This window comes from Anguilla rostrata, chromosome 2, assembly GCF_018555375.3.
Source record: "Anguilla rostrata isolate EN2019 chromosome 2, ASM1855537v3, whole genome shotgun sequence".
In the NCBI taxonomy this organism is placed as follows: domain Eukaryota; kingdom Metazoa; phylum Chordata; class Actinopteri; order Anguilliformes; family Anguillidae; genus Anguilla; species Anguilla rostrata.
Window position 1 is genome coordinate 43,853,867 of NC_057934.1, and position 14,290 is coordinate 43,868,156.

The window sequence follows — 14,290 nt, forward strand, 5'->3', positions numbered from 1 at the left end:
AATTAATACAAAACAATACCATACATTTATTCGGTATTGAAACTACATCCCTCGGATTGAACCAGATGCTACGACTTTGTGCTTATGGTTCTGTAACCCCTCCCCGACCCACTCAACATCCACTGATACGCAGCGGTGCTTTATTATCCACCGAGGCGTAACGCTGCATTGCTGAGGTAAAATGGGAAGTGGGGAGTGATAATCAAGCACAAAAATGTGACTGTAATGTTAACATATAAAACGTTAAAACATGTTCGGTAACTTTACGAGATGATGCGTTTCAAGGGGTATATCCTAATGAGATAAATTTGTGTATATAGTTAGCCGTAGTAGTAGCTCACATGCGATTTAGCCTCGTTACGAGACGTGTGCAGTAACTCAAACGCTACGGAGACTCCCTGTTCAAACTTTGACACGCACGCTCTGTTGGAGCAAAGTGATCACTGTAAAGGTGTTTGACTATAGACTGCTAACGTAGCAAATAATTCCTATTATTGCAGCCAGTCACCCGACCAGCCTTGCAGTTATAAAATAATCATGACGTCAGATTACGAGGATACTGACAAGGAGACAGAGAGCAGCAGACCTACTAAAAAGAAGTGAGTCCATGCCCCCCAGAAGTTCCTCGCAAAATATCAGGACCAATGGCCATGCCTCCGCCCGTCAAAACTTCCGCACCATGCACTTTGCACATTGTGCAATTATGATTTTGACATTAGCCACCAAGGAGCTTCAGGTAATAATTTAGCTAGACCTCTAGTTAAAAAAAGCCTACATTCTTAGATAATTTTTCAATCGAATACTATTTTTTTCATTAGGCCTATATGATGTGTGCCTATATAAGCTGATTCAATTATTGAATTATTAAATAAAAATGGAAATCATGAACAGAAACTTGGTTTTATTCATAATTGACAGTGTTTTACATCGCAACAAGCTTTTTTTTTTTTTTACATTACAACATAAGTTTCTGTAAATACTTGAAAATGAAAACATATGTTACAATATACAAAATAAATTATTTCCATTTTTATAAAATAAGTGAATGCAATTCACTTATGGTTATCAGTTTGTATAAGCACACATATCATATAATGCAATATTAATCATGAAAAAATTGTTTTAAGCAGGTGTACTCAAACTTTTGACTTGAAAGTATATCATAATATAGCCCAGTGCAGTGCAAGTGATATTTTAGAATCAGGTCAATTTAACAGTCAAAACTAGAATTATGAAGAAAGGCTTGTGTGTGCATGCAAAGCGAAGTGGTGCGAAAGCATGTGAACTAAGCGTTACACTGACTATTCTGGTACTCAGAATATTTTCCTAAGGTTGGCAGGTCTGTGATATGCTGGTAATAAAAAACATGCACCAGTTTCTCTAAGTCCGGTTTTGATACATAACCTGATTTTTTATATGTTTTTAAGGTGATAAAAAAGCTGATCTTGTGACACTGTTTATATGGCTATTAAAAGTCAGCATCCATAATGACACCAAGATACTTAGCTTGATCCTTATACTTAAGAGACAGAGTATCAAGTTGAACCTTAAGTTATTTTATCTTAGCTGTACTACCAAATGTAATTACCTCAATTTTATCTTTCTTTTGCTGCAGAAAATGTTGGGATATTCACATTATTTGTCCTCAATACATTGAACTAAGCAGTTAAAAGTAGCCTTAGAAAATGAAGTAGGGAGAGGGTCAAGATTGTGTATACACTTTGAAAACTATTTGAATACAAAAATATGTGTAAAAACGAAAAAGTACTGAACTTTTACAGTGCCACTCAAAGTACTGATGTCAATACTATCTTAGCTCACACAAATTAAACATGCCATATTCCAAATCAATGCTGCTACCCAATGTATTCTAAATTATTTAAAGTAACCTGTCCTTGTGTTTTTCCATCTTACCATAAGGAATACACCCTGGACAGGTTGCCAATCTACTGCAGGGCACACAAAGATGTGTATATTTTTTTCTGTGTGTCACAATGACAATGAGACAAAAATAATTCTGACCTGTGAATTACTGGCTACATTCATTACATTCCCAGCAGCAGAAAGGTTACACCCATGCATTCTCACGGTTTGATGTCAGATAAGAAAAATGATTACAACACATCCTTTTGTTTGACTGTCTACTGTCATACAACCCAACACTATAGAAACACCATAGGAATACCCCAAGAAAACAAATGTGTTGTTTGAATTACATAGATTGTTTTTCAGCTGAACCTGGGGAAAAACATCATGGATGCCAAACAGAAGTAATTGCATTAATTATGAACATGCCCAGAAAAAAAAAAAAAAGAAATCCAGAGATTCTTGTGACAAGATGACTCCTGAAATGTACTGCTAATGTACTGTTTAGCACTTCCACTTGACTATATACACTAAATAAAAAAAAAACTATTGTTGAGACACATGGCAGCTGCCCAATTCAAACTAGGCCTATAACATGCTGGCAACACCAGAAACTCAACACAAGTCTGCTTGAAATGCACTTTATCTACTCACTCATTTGGAGGATCTCAGTTTTAAAACATGTCCTGAATGACAGCAGTTGTGCACGGAAGGTTGTTATATATCCATGGTCAGAAAAACTTTTTTTGACATTTTTTTATAAGGCATTTTTATATGCTTAGTTGTAGCTAGTATGTAGGACTCTTTGCTCTCTTCCTCAGCTAGCTAGCTAACATAAATAATTGACCACGCAAGCAAGCCAACAGTTATGACAAATAGACACTTGACATTGGACAACATCATGCACAGATATATTTTCCAACAATCTTTGCATGTCAGAAAATAACTCTAGCGCCAACAAAATGACCACAAATTATATAATTGAATAGTTTCAATAATACATTTTCTGTAGAATATAGACTAAGTTTGACATGATCACAGATCACTATTGTAAAAAACAAAAACGCATTAACCATGATCGCAATGAGCTTATTGAACAATATATAAAACAGATGGCACTACAGAAGTAAACATGTTTTCTCTGATCTTTAATGTGTCTGAAAGGCAAGGACCTGTCCATGAATGTAGTTTGTGCATGTAAGGTTAGTTCTCTGCTAAGTTTATGGGGCAGAGGAAAAATGTCTTTTTTGGGGGGGGATCCATCCCTGCTTCTGAGCATTTTATTTATAGTTATAAATTAAAGTGCAAACATAGTAACTATGTCCTTAAAATACACATTAGATATGCAACTGGGTGCACTGTCTTTTTGGGGGGGGGGGGGGGATCCATCCCTGCTTCTGAGCATTTTATTTATAGTTATAAATTAAAGTGCAAACATAGTAACTATGTCCTTAAAATACACATTAGATATGCAACTGGGTGCACTTAAGGATATATTGTATTTAATGTGCCTTGTAATGTTGGGTGTACCTCACAGAGTGGAACTGGTTTAATCTGGAGAGCTGTAATGTTGACTAAAAGTGACTCATGGCTCCCTCAGTATGTTAGGCATTTTGAGATTATGCCTGCCTATTGAATTAAAATAATTTTTAAAATAAATGTTTTAAATCACCAATGTTCATTAAAATGAGTGATTCATCATCCTTCATTTTACCCATACATAGCATGAATGCATTGAGTTTATGCATTTTGAATGAGCGCGCACAGACTCTGTGTAGGACAAAAGCATTTATTGAAATGAAAGAAAGTTTTAGGTACAGGAGTCTGGAATCGCTTGGGACAGACAGAAAGTGAATGTGAGGGATTCTAAATGGAAAGCAGTTCTTCTAGATAGGCTGAACCATGTTAAATATCTATAAAGACAGATAAATCATAAGCACAGTTCTGAATTTGACTGGAGGACAGTGCATTGATACAAGAACAGGAGTAACGTAAGCGTTTACAGTGATTTGGCACAAGGCCCACCAAAGTTATCAGTCCATGCACTGTTGTTGTCAGTCCTGTCATGACAGAGTCTGTGAAATGTATGCTATTTCAGGAGAAAGAATGCTGTTCTCTGATCTGTGTTATAATTATAAGGTTATAATCTAAGGACAGGGAGGCGTCAAATATGATGACAGCTGTGACAGCAGAAGAGTATCAGATATCTCACATATTTTTAGTATGGTAAATATGTCCTAACCTGAAAGGTGCTGATCATCATCACATTGGTTTCTCTGCCCTTTAAATACAATTTTATTTCTTCCACACTCTTATCTTCACCACATAGTTGGCAAATACTGTATAACACTATGCAGTGTGTCAGGTTGTTTTACTAATGCTATTGTGGTAAATAACATGTGGCTACAAATGTATGTGTTAAAGCTATAAACTAGTTAATGCTGTTTTCAATTATTGATCGATGACTAAATCAAGTCCCAGTTTCTCACTTGAACAACTGGGCCTACATCGCAAAATGCAAGGAATTTGTACCATACAATACTTAAGTGGTAAATATCTGGCCTAGTAAATACATTAGATTTTTACAGTCATTAGTCCAAAATATCAGGATTTCAGTAAAGGAACATTTTTAGCAATCATAGCTTTCACCCTAAATATATGGAAACTCTGTTAACTTTTGCATCTAGTAATGCAAGATTTACTTCTTACACGAACTGTATAAATATAAAAAATGTTAGGCCCACCATTCCATGGAGCCAATACAGTTCTATTGATGCTCGTATTCTTATGAACAAAATCATTTTTTTCAATTGTGCTTTAAGGGAACCCCGGCTGTTAAGACTTGTATGGCTTAACATGTTGTAAATGCTATCAACCATGGAAACATGTTGTAAAAACCACACAAAAGATTTCAGTTTTTTTTTTTTTTTTTTCTTTAAACACCACCTTTCAATAGAAATTTTGACCTTGTCGTTATTTTAGACGCACAGTGCACTTTGGGTAGATGATGTAAAATGGTTGCACTGGAGATTTACTCAGTTGTTTTTTTCCAGCAGTTGCAGTTATTAATAGTGAAAAATATCAATACAATGCCACAGAATTTGTGTGTGATGTGATACACGGGATATCTGTGAATAGGGTGGATTCAATAAACATCTTAATGTATCAGCATGTATTATCATTTAGGGATTATGCATTTAAAGAAGGTAGGCTGTTATCATAGGTTTACGCTCCTATCGTAACGTTATTATTGATCCACATTGTATATGTACAATAACGTTACGTTAATTAATTTAATGGGGATGATGACACGTTTTAGTTTCATCAAAAACTATAGTTTGACCCATATGGTAAAGTGACTTTGAACAGCTGCTGCAAGTGCAGCTCTTTACAACAGGGAACTTTTCCATCTGTTGGCATAGACGAACAGTTTCTGCAGAGACACAATCTCTAGTCTTATGCCCTACTCTCGTCTATTCCGATCTTCATCGTTTTGATTTATTTTATGAGGGCTGTCCTTGGTGCTTTCCTGCTGAGTAATGTCCCGCTCTGACTCGAATTGAAAAGGCTAAACAGAATATATGAGAAGCTCTGTTTAATAAAAGTCATATAAGTGAGTAATCACTGAACTTATACACCCGAAACAATCACTGGATGAGAACATGTATCCATTTATGAACTGAAAGAGAAGTAAAGAAAAGGGACTGATGATGTCTTTCTTGAACAAATTAATGAACAGAAGTAAAAGAACCGAAGGAATTAATCACTGACCGAACTTAAAGAACTGAAGGAACTGGTTTGTCTGCTCACTCAGTACCATTTTTTCTCAGTTCAATCTATAGCTGTGAAACTTTCAAGTTTGACAATATGCTCACATTTACTTTTTTTACATATGGAAATGAATGGCTCTTCAGTTTCTACAAGCACCAGTCAGGCACTCCTCGTGGCCTCTATCTGACCTCTCCAACTGTACTATATATATATATATATATATATATATATATATATATACACAAGCATTGTTTCTCCTGACTATTTTTTCCATTGAGTTCAATTGGAAAATTAATCAGGAGAAACAATGCTTGCAGTGTCTACTCCATATCTGGCAGCAGCATGGTGGTTTGAGGCTCATTTAGCCAACAAATGTGTTCCATACTGTATCAGCATAATTTACAGTTGAATATAGTCCCACCCCCCAATTCCCATAGTGATCCATTCAAATGCAAAGAGTTTGCTATCCCTTGTAGGACAACCTGACAATAAGATATCCAGACTCTGATGATGTTGATAGGTCACAGACATCAGGAAGTCATGGCATGCAAAGGATATGCAACCAAATACAAAACATGACTCTTTTGTTTGGCCACGTGTAAATTGTTTGATTACAAACAGAGAAAAGAAAATATTAAATCAGAAAAAATCTGAAAAATGCAGGTGGTTTTAAGGGTGTGGCTGATCGGTGTGTATATACTGTATATATATATATATATATATGGCTCCGCAGTGTCTTAGTGCAGATTTTAATTCTTTTATGAAAGTTTAATGTATTTTAATACATTTTGGTTTCACCATATAGAAATGACAGTACTTTTTATCCATTTCAGAGTGTACCAATGAAAGTTATGGAAAGTCAAGGAGACTTTCTTCTTGACCTTCTGGAACATTTATTGCATCACCATGTTCTCACTGTCTGTCAGACCTTTACAATACCATTTTTATCTGTTGTGTTCAGCAAATAACTCCCGGTTTTCTGAATGTGTGTAGGGTTTGGGCTGCAACGCAAATGAATAAATTACTCATTTTAATTGCAATAACAAGATCAAGTTTCACACTGTCAAAGACAGACACACATACAGTACAGGGAGATCGGTGCTTTGTATCAGTGCTGTGTTGTCTTGGGGTGGAATCCTCATAAACATGAAGAAATAATTGATTGAAAGGTTATTTCTGCTATCCCTGGTTATTGTTTGCCATTATGAGAAAATGTTTAAATACATGACTTTCCTGTCTTGAAACTCTATATTTGGAGTGAAATATGGTGTAAGGAGGGTGTTAACATTCATATAACTTAAACTGAAGTGCCATTTCGTTTTAATCACTTAAAAAAGGTACTTGTCTACGTATGAAACAACAAGCAAACAAAAAAGATTGCTCATAAGAAGAACCTTGCAATAAGCACCTCATAAATAAAAAAATGTCAAAAGATGCCTCATATGGAAGTATAAACCTGCCAAAATGTAAATGCTATTTTGTTAATGTTAATTTAATTGTACTCTTTGCTATTTTGCTGACTTATCATGTGCACACACAGAAAATGTTAATGAAAATTTCAGATTTCATTAACAATTTAAACCCTTGAGCAGCTAATTTGAATAAAACCGAAATGACATTTTGGCATGATTGGAGTGACTCCCCCACATAAAATGAAATCCCAAATCCAAAAAGCATTTACATTTTCACTTTTGGTAAAGTACTGAAATTGTCAATTGTCAATCTGAATGAAGCAGATGTTCAAATAGTGGCACAACATTTGCATTATCAGTAGGGAAATGTACAGTTGAGGCCAAAAGTTTACATACACCTGGGCTTTAGGCATTCAAACTCAATTTCACACAACTCCACACATTTCATGTTGCCATACATTTCCTGTGTTAAGTCAATTAGGGTATCTACTTTATTTCCATAAGAGGTAATTTCAGAATAATAGCTAAGAGACAGTCTTTTAGTTCAGTTTGACATTCACATTGCTCCTCCTTTTTGTCATCTTTACCACACCCTAAAAAAAAAACTCAAAGCTGAGTGATAACAAAGGTGCCACTTCATTCCAGAGCCTAAGACATAAGAAGAACCTTATTTAGACATCTTTATTACTGATGGGCTGTAATACAGGTAAGCATCTTTTTTCAATGATGAAACATTTTATTGAAAGAATAAGATAGGAAGGCTTTTTTGTTGTCCCATGAATTCAGCAATACGGCAAGCTTGACAGGATTTGGGAATGCATTTCTGACCATTTTCTAAGCCATAAGCCGGAGCGGCTGTGTAGTACATTGGGTAAGGAGCTGGTATTGTAAGGTTCAATTCCCAGGTAGGACACCGTTGTTGCACCCTTGAGCAAGGTACCCAACCTGCATTGCCTCAGTGTATATCCAGCTGTGCAAATGGATGCAATGTAAATGCGATGTAAATCATTGTGTAAGTCACTCTGGATAAGAGCATCTGCTAAATGCCTGTAATGTAACAATTATAATTGTTTGTATTTTATTCCTTTTTGCCACCCTCTAAATTTTTCTTAAATTTAGTCATGTTGTTATACTCTAACCTCAGTATGGTGGCAACCACCAATGGCCTTTTATTCTGTAGTTTCCAAATTGACAGATCACAAGACAGGGCTTTATTTTATCATCACTTCTTTTTGCCTTAGTCATAGAACTACTCTCTTAGACTACTATAGCAAATTTACCAAGTATCAGAGTATTAGAGTATAGGGAGTAGACCATACATGCCTACCCAGAAAAGCCAGTTCCTGCCATGCTGGAATGCAGAGCAGCATTCTTTCAGGATATTAAATTAACTTGCCCAAATGTCTTGCATTTCCCTTACATTTTCAGAAGGCTTCATGAGAGAAAAATAATTAAGGTTCTTTGAGGTGGCTCATCCTGTTAATGCAGTTACAATTTATGGATGCACCCTGTGATCTGAAATCAAGTCCAGACTGTAAGTATGGATTGTGATGTTTGGCCCCATAAGGGTTCATACTTTTAGTATCAACTAGGGAGGGCAGGTTCGCCAGTGACCTCCGCTGGTCTTCACTCACTTTATTTTAGGAATTTTGTAGCTCTTATCCAGAGTGACTTAAAATGGCAACTCAAGTGAAAAGATCAGGGGTAAAAGTGCAGTCATTCCTTATAAGACCCTACCACATGATGGGTACACTAACAATCTTGACTATGAAACCCCCATTTCTGTATGGGAGGGGGGTGTCCAAGAAAGTTTAAAGCAAGTAGACACAGGTTGCTTATTAATAAAGAGCAGGAGAGACACAAAGTGCAGGCTCAAAATGCTGTTGCAGTGTAGCTCTATTGAGGACACAACAATCCATAAAAAACTAGCAACCCACAAGTGGGTTTTTAAACAGCCATTGCAGTCAATAGCACCAAAGGGCTGGAAGGACCTTGGAGGAAAAACTGGGTCAGTCAGGAACAAGGGGCTCATTCCAGTCACTTATTTTATCTGTCCTCGGTCTTCACCTGACCTGGAAATCAATTGAGGTCCACCATCTTTAAGGGCATTCCAATCCATTAAATGCTCCTTGAAGGAGTTTGGAGAGAGGAGGGTCCCAGAGTTGTGAGCGCCTCCTTTGCCAAAGTATTTTTTTGGAATGAGTTACATAAATACATGACTGTGGATCCACTCCTCCTTATCTGCCATGTCTGTAATTGCCGTGGCTTCAAACTGAGGCTTGAAAGAGCAAGGACGTTCCATTTTCCATCGTTTCCTTGTGTACTCCATTGGGTGGAGCTAAGGAAGCAATGAAATGATGTGAGGAAAGGATCCAAGGAAGCAAAATAAGCAATTGTAATGAGCCCAGGGAGTAGCTGCAGGGCACAGGGGAAGCTAGAAACCAAAAAGCCCACATTGGTGCATAGTAGTCACTACTAGTGCGAAAACCAACTCCAAACCAAACAAAACGTAAGCTTCCTGGCCCCACCACCACGTATCCACTATGACCTGACTCCCCAAAAAGGGGAGAGTGCAAAAGGGCTAAAAAGCTGCTATAGGTGCTACTGGGAAGTTCTATGCACAAAATTTATACAAAAAAATTTACTTTTAAAACACTATAGTACAAATATTAAAACACGTAAAGAAAATTAACAGTAATCAATGCAGTTTCACCAATTGCTTTGCACAGCTTCCTTACTTGCATGTTTCCAAATAACCATAGACACATGCGTACAAAGTCCCAGATTTTCCCTACAGCAACCACAATTGAGACCAGCTAATCAGGGTAAATGCAGCAACGGGAAGAGCAAAAAAAAAAAAAAAAAAAAAAGGTTTTCTATCAAAAGGAAAAGTCTCACTTTGTTATTTACAGATAGAAAAGAACACCCACATTATAGGTTAAGGCTGTCAACAATCATGACCTCCATTTAAATTTTATGCCACTGATATTTAAATGGTTTTCCTGGAGATCATGCTTGAAAATCAGTATATTAACTGTCATAAAATTTAAAAATAATTTTTTGAAAATGGGGATAACTTTTCTGAAAATGGAGGTAATTCGAGATCCTCAAAATATTATGATTATGTAGTTTCTGCTACTTACGAGTTGTTTCACTACTACTGTAATTGTTTCACATAAAAAGGAAGTTACTGAGCTGACTGAAATTTCACCAGAAACACATCAATATTCTATTGTGCATATAGCCCCTTTCGCAAAATGATGGACTGACTGGTATTTCAGCTATGAGCTGTACTGGTCACAACTTCTCCTGTGTAAACAGTTCTGCTGGATTTTTAATTTAAACAAAAAGCATGAGTTATCTCTTTGCATTCCTTATTCTAAGTGACATCAAACAGAAACTGAATCAAATGTGATCTTTAAATGACAGATTAAAAAAGTACAAAGAGTGCCATAGCTAGATTGTCGGAGAGGATTTTGAAACAAACTAACCAAATCAATTACGCGCAAGGAACCACACAGTGGATGGCAAACTGAATGGTTTGGTTTTTCTGCATGAAACATGGCATCCCTAGTTTAAATTTGATTTATAATGTTCATTGGTGAACTGTAATCCTCTAATGTTGTATGTATATGTTCTTTATATTTTGTGCAAATTATTTAAAATATGTTTTCACAGATTACCAAAATGACATGTCATATAGTATATAATAAAAATGTTTCATGCTTTCAGTGATTTATTTATGATCACATTTATAAACATACAGGACTAAAGCAAAAGCTTGTTTTTCACGCAGTGAGTTGGTGAACCAAATGTCAGTGTAACAATGAAGGACCTCTCTCTCCCTGTGCTTGCCTTTACCCTGGCTCTCGTTGGCATCGGTGAGTTTCAACAAACATAAGTTATTAAAAAAGGCAATATTATCTAATCTCTCAAAAGTATTTTATGGAGCTGTGAATTGTAAATATTCATTTTATTGATTTTGAATCATTTTAGGCTTTGGCACTCCCCTGGCCTCTGCTCAGGTAATGTTATCAATTTACAATTTTATTCACTCTTGACTTCAATAAACGTGCAGTTTGGAGGATTAAACCTGTCAATATTCAATCATTTTTTGAACCCCCATTCGTGAAAGGACCAATAATAGTCTGAAACAAATTAAGCTAATTAGCAGGAAATAACTTTATGATTTAATTATACTTGCATGTCGACATTTATGTATTATTCAATCCATTGTTTTTATTTCATCCTTTAAATATATACACTTCCAAAACAATCTCCCGGTCCATTTAGACTGTTCAGTCTTAAGTACTATGAGCAAACCTGTTAACTTAAGTATCTACTCTTAAATGACAATAATTCACGTTTTTCTGTGTTCCACAGTGCAACAGAACCACAATAAATGGTAAGATCAAAAATCTACTTATGACATGTTCATATAATGAATAATATAACTTGCAAAATATGAATGATTAAAATGTTTGACTTTTTTTTGACATTTCTTGTTCTAGAAACACTGAAATGTGGTTTGGGAGATGGGTATGTGCACATGCTCATTACTAGCATTTTGTGAACACACTGTTTTCCAATTTGTGAGTTACTCTGGATAAGAATATCTGCAAAATGCAAAAATATTTAAGTAATTTCACCTATAACCAAAAAGGTAATATTTGCTTTCTTTATAGGTTTTCTCATTCAGTTGGACTTTTCTCTGCTGACTCCTGTGGAGGAAAAAATGTTGATCAAGCAACTTTTTTAGTAAGCTTTATTAAAAATACAGAATGAAGTACATCAACAGCATTGTTGTGTGTCTACTTATGGGAGAAGAACAAAGTAATGAACTCATCTGAGTATACGCTATTTTTATGGAGCTCCAACATTTAAATAATTAAATGTCCTTGCCTTACACACTGATGTATTGTTTCATTTACACAAAATAAAGAGTACAAATTAAGTTTTGTACTCATTAGCTAATCACCAGGATTTCTAGCAAAACCAGCAAAATAATGACTATTAGCATTATTTTGTAGTCAGTTAACTGTCAATTTCAAGTATAAAATAGTGAAATAATAGCATAATACATAATAACATTAGCATATCTGTCAAAAAAAATATTTTAATCTGATTTTCCTCCCTATTTGGAGAGTTGCATTATATCACTGCAAAATATTGCAAAATCAAAACCGGATCAGCATGCACAACATTTAAATATGTCGTCACATGCTGTTTCTTTGCTCTCAGCAAACAGTATACAATCTTTTCTCCAGAGGACTGCTCTATTTACACAGTTGGTGCAGGTAAGCCATAGGTTCCAGATTGACCAGGGCAGCCCCTCTTGAACAATGTGATGGGGAATGAGGTGCTGACTGAAACTCTCCCTCTAAATGTATCATAGCATATTGGTGCACACAACAAAGTAAAACTTAAACAAAATTATCTGGAAAAAAAAACCATAAATAAAAAGTAAAAATATTTCACTGCAACATATGTCTATGCCTAATGTACTGACCTTGTCATGTCTAAATTTAAAAATGTCTATAGAAAAAAAAACAAAAAGTCAAACAAGTTTTAACTCAAAACACAGATGTCCTTGGTTCATTTATTAATTATTCTTGGTATTCATATCACATGGGAAATGGTATTAATTCATGTCCTAAGTTTTGATTTTTGTTGTCTTCTCTGCTATGTTTTAATTCAGATTTCAAATGCACTGGACAATCTTACAGACCATGTTGTATTTTGTGCTCGAAATAATGAAAACTTCACTGATGAAAAACTGCAAATTGTCCAAAGTGAACTCAGACAAATAATGGAATCAGTTATCACACTCCACTTTCATCTGGTATAGTAAAATATTTATGTAACTCCAGCTAAGAATATCGATATTCATAATCAATAGAAATGTATTCTTATAGATTTCTGATTGTACCATCACATCAAGCTACATTAAATTAATGAAAAATACAAATTTAAATGTGCAATAAAACCAAGAAATCCCATTAATGTTTTACTCTCAAAAATTTCCAATAAGGAAACTCTTTTTGATTTTTACATGTGGAACTTTTTTGTTTATGTAACTTATTGGGTGGCGCTGTTCTGTTTAAATGACCTAGACATAATTATTTGTTTTTATTTTTAGACTAACAACAGATCAGACCCCGATGTGCTTCATGTATTTGGAGATCTAAACACCCTCACTGCTGACAATCTCCAAAATGTGAATTTCATCAAGTTGTGGTTCCAGATCAAACTAAAGCCACTCCTCCCATTTGTGTCAGAAGAGTTCATATCTAATTTGAGTTCTAAAGGCTTGAGTTGTGCAACCTACCAGACCATGTATGTGAAACCAGTATTGTAACATGCCAAGATTTACATTGATTATGCTCACTATTTTTGCCAAAGGCTTACTAAGGTGACAACCATTCTTCCTAAAATTACAGAGTGAAAGGATTTAATCATGAATTCCAATCTACGGGAAAAATAAAACAACAAATTATATACACTCATTTCATCAATGTCTTCCTCTCAAGGACAGAAACATCAGGTTAGGACTGCTTCAGATTTTCCATTAGAAACTGAAAGATCGCTTGTTTTTCTCCAATGAAAATTAATATACTTTTGAAACTTTTTTGCAGATCCTGCATGCATATCAGGCACAAATGGGAATGAGGAATGGTTACAATTAAATTATGGACAATTTTCTGTATTGGCAAGTCTGAAAGACTTTCTCCGTGTAAACAAAAACTTCTCTGCAGTAAGTACCTTAATTCATCAAGCAATCTATTTAGTAAACTGCCAAGTCTTTCATTTTGTTTAATATAATTCAATAATAATCTTGATATTACTAAAATGAGAAGAAAACACATTGAAGATTATCTGTGCATTTTGAAAAATAGGGGCAGCATGGTGGTGCAGTGTGTAGCACTGTCGCCACACAGAAACGGAAAATCGTAGGTTTGAATCCAGCCTGGGACTTTCTGTGTGGAGTATGCATGTTCTCCTGATGTCCGTGTAGGTTTCCATGGGGTGCTCCGATATCCTCCCATAGTCCAAAGATGACCAGGTAGGCTAATTGGACACTCTAAATTGCCCATAGGAGTGAGTGTGTGAGTGAATGCTGTGTGTGCTCTGCGATAGATTAGCCTGTCCAGGGTAAATTTCTGCCACTCACCCAATGCACAATGGGATAGGCACCAGCACCCCGGTGACCATGCCTAGGATAAGCAGGTATAGATAATGGA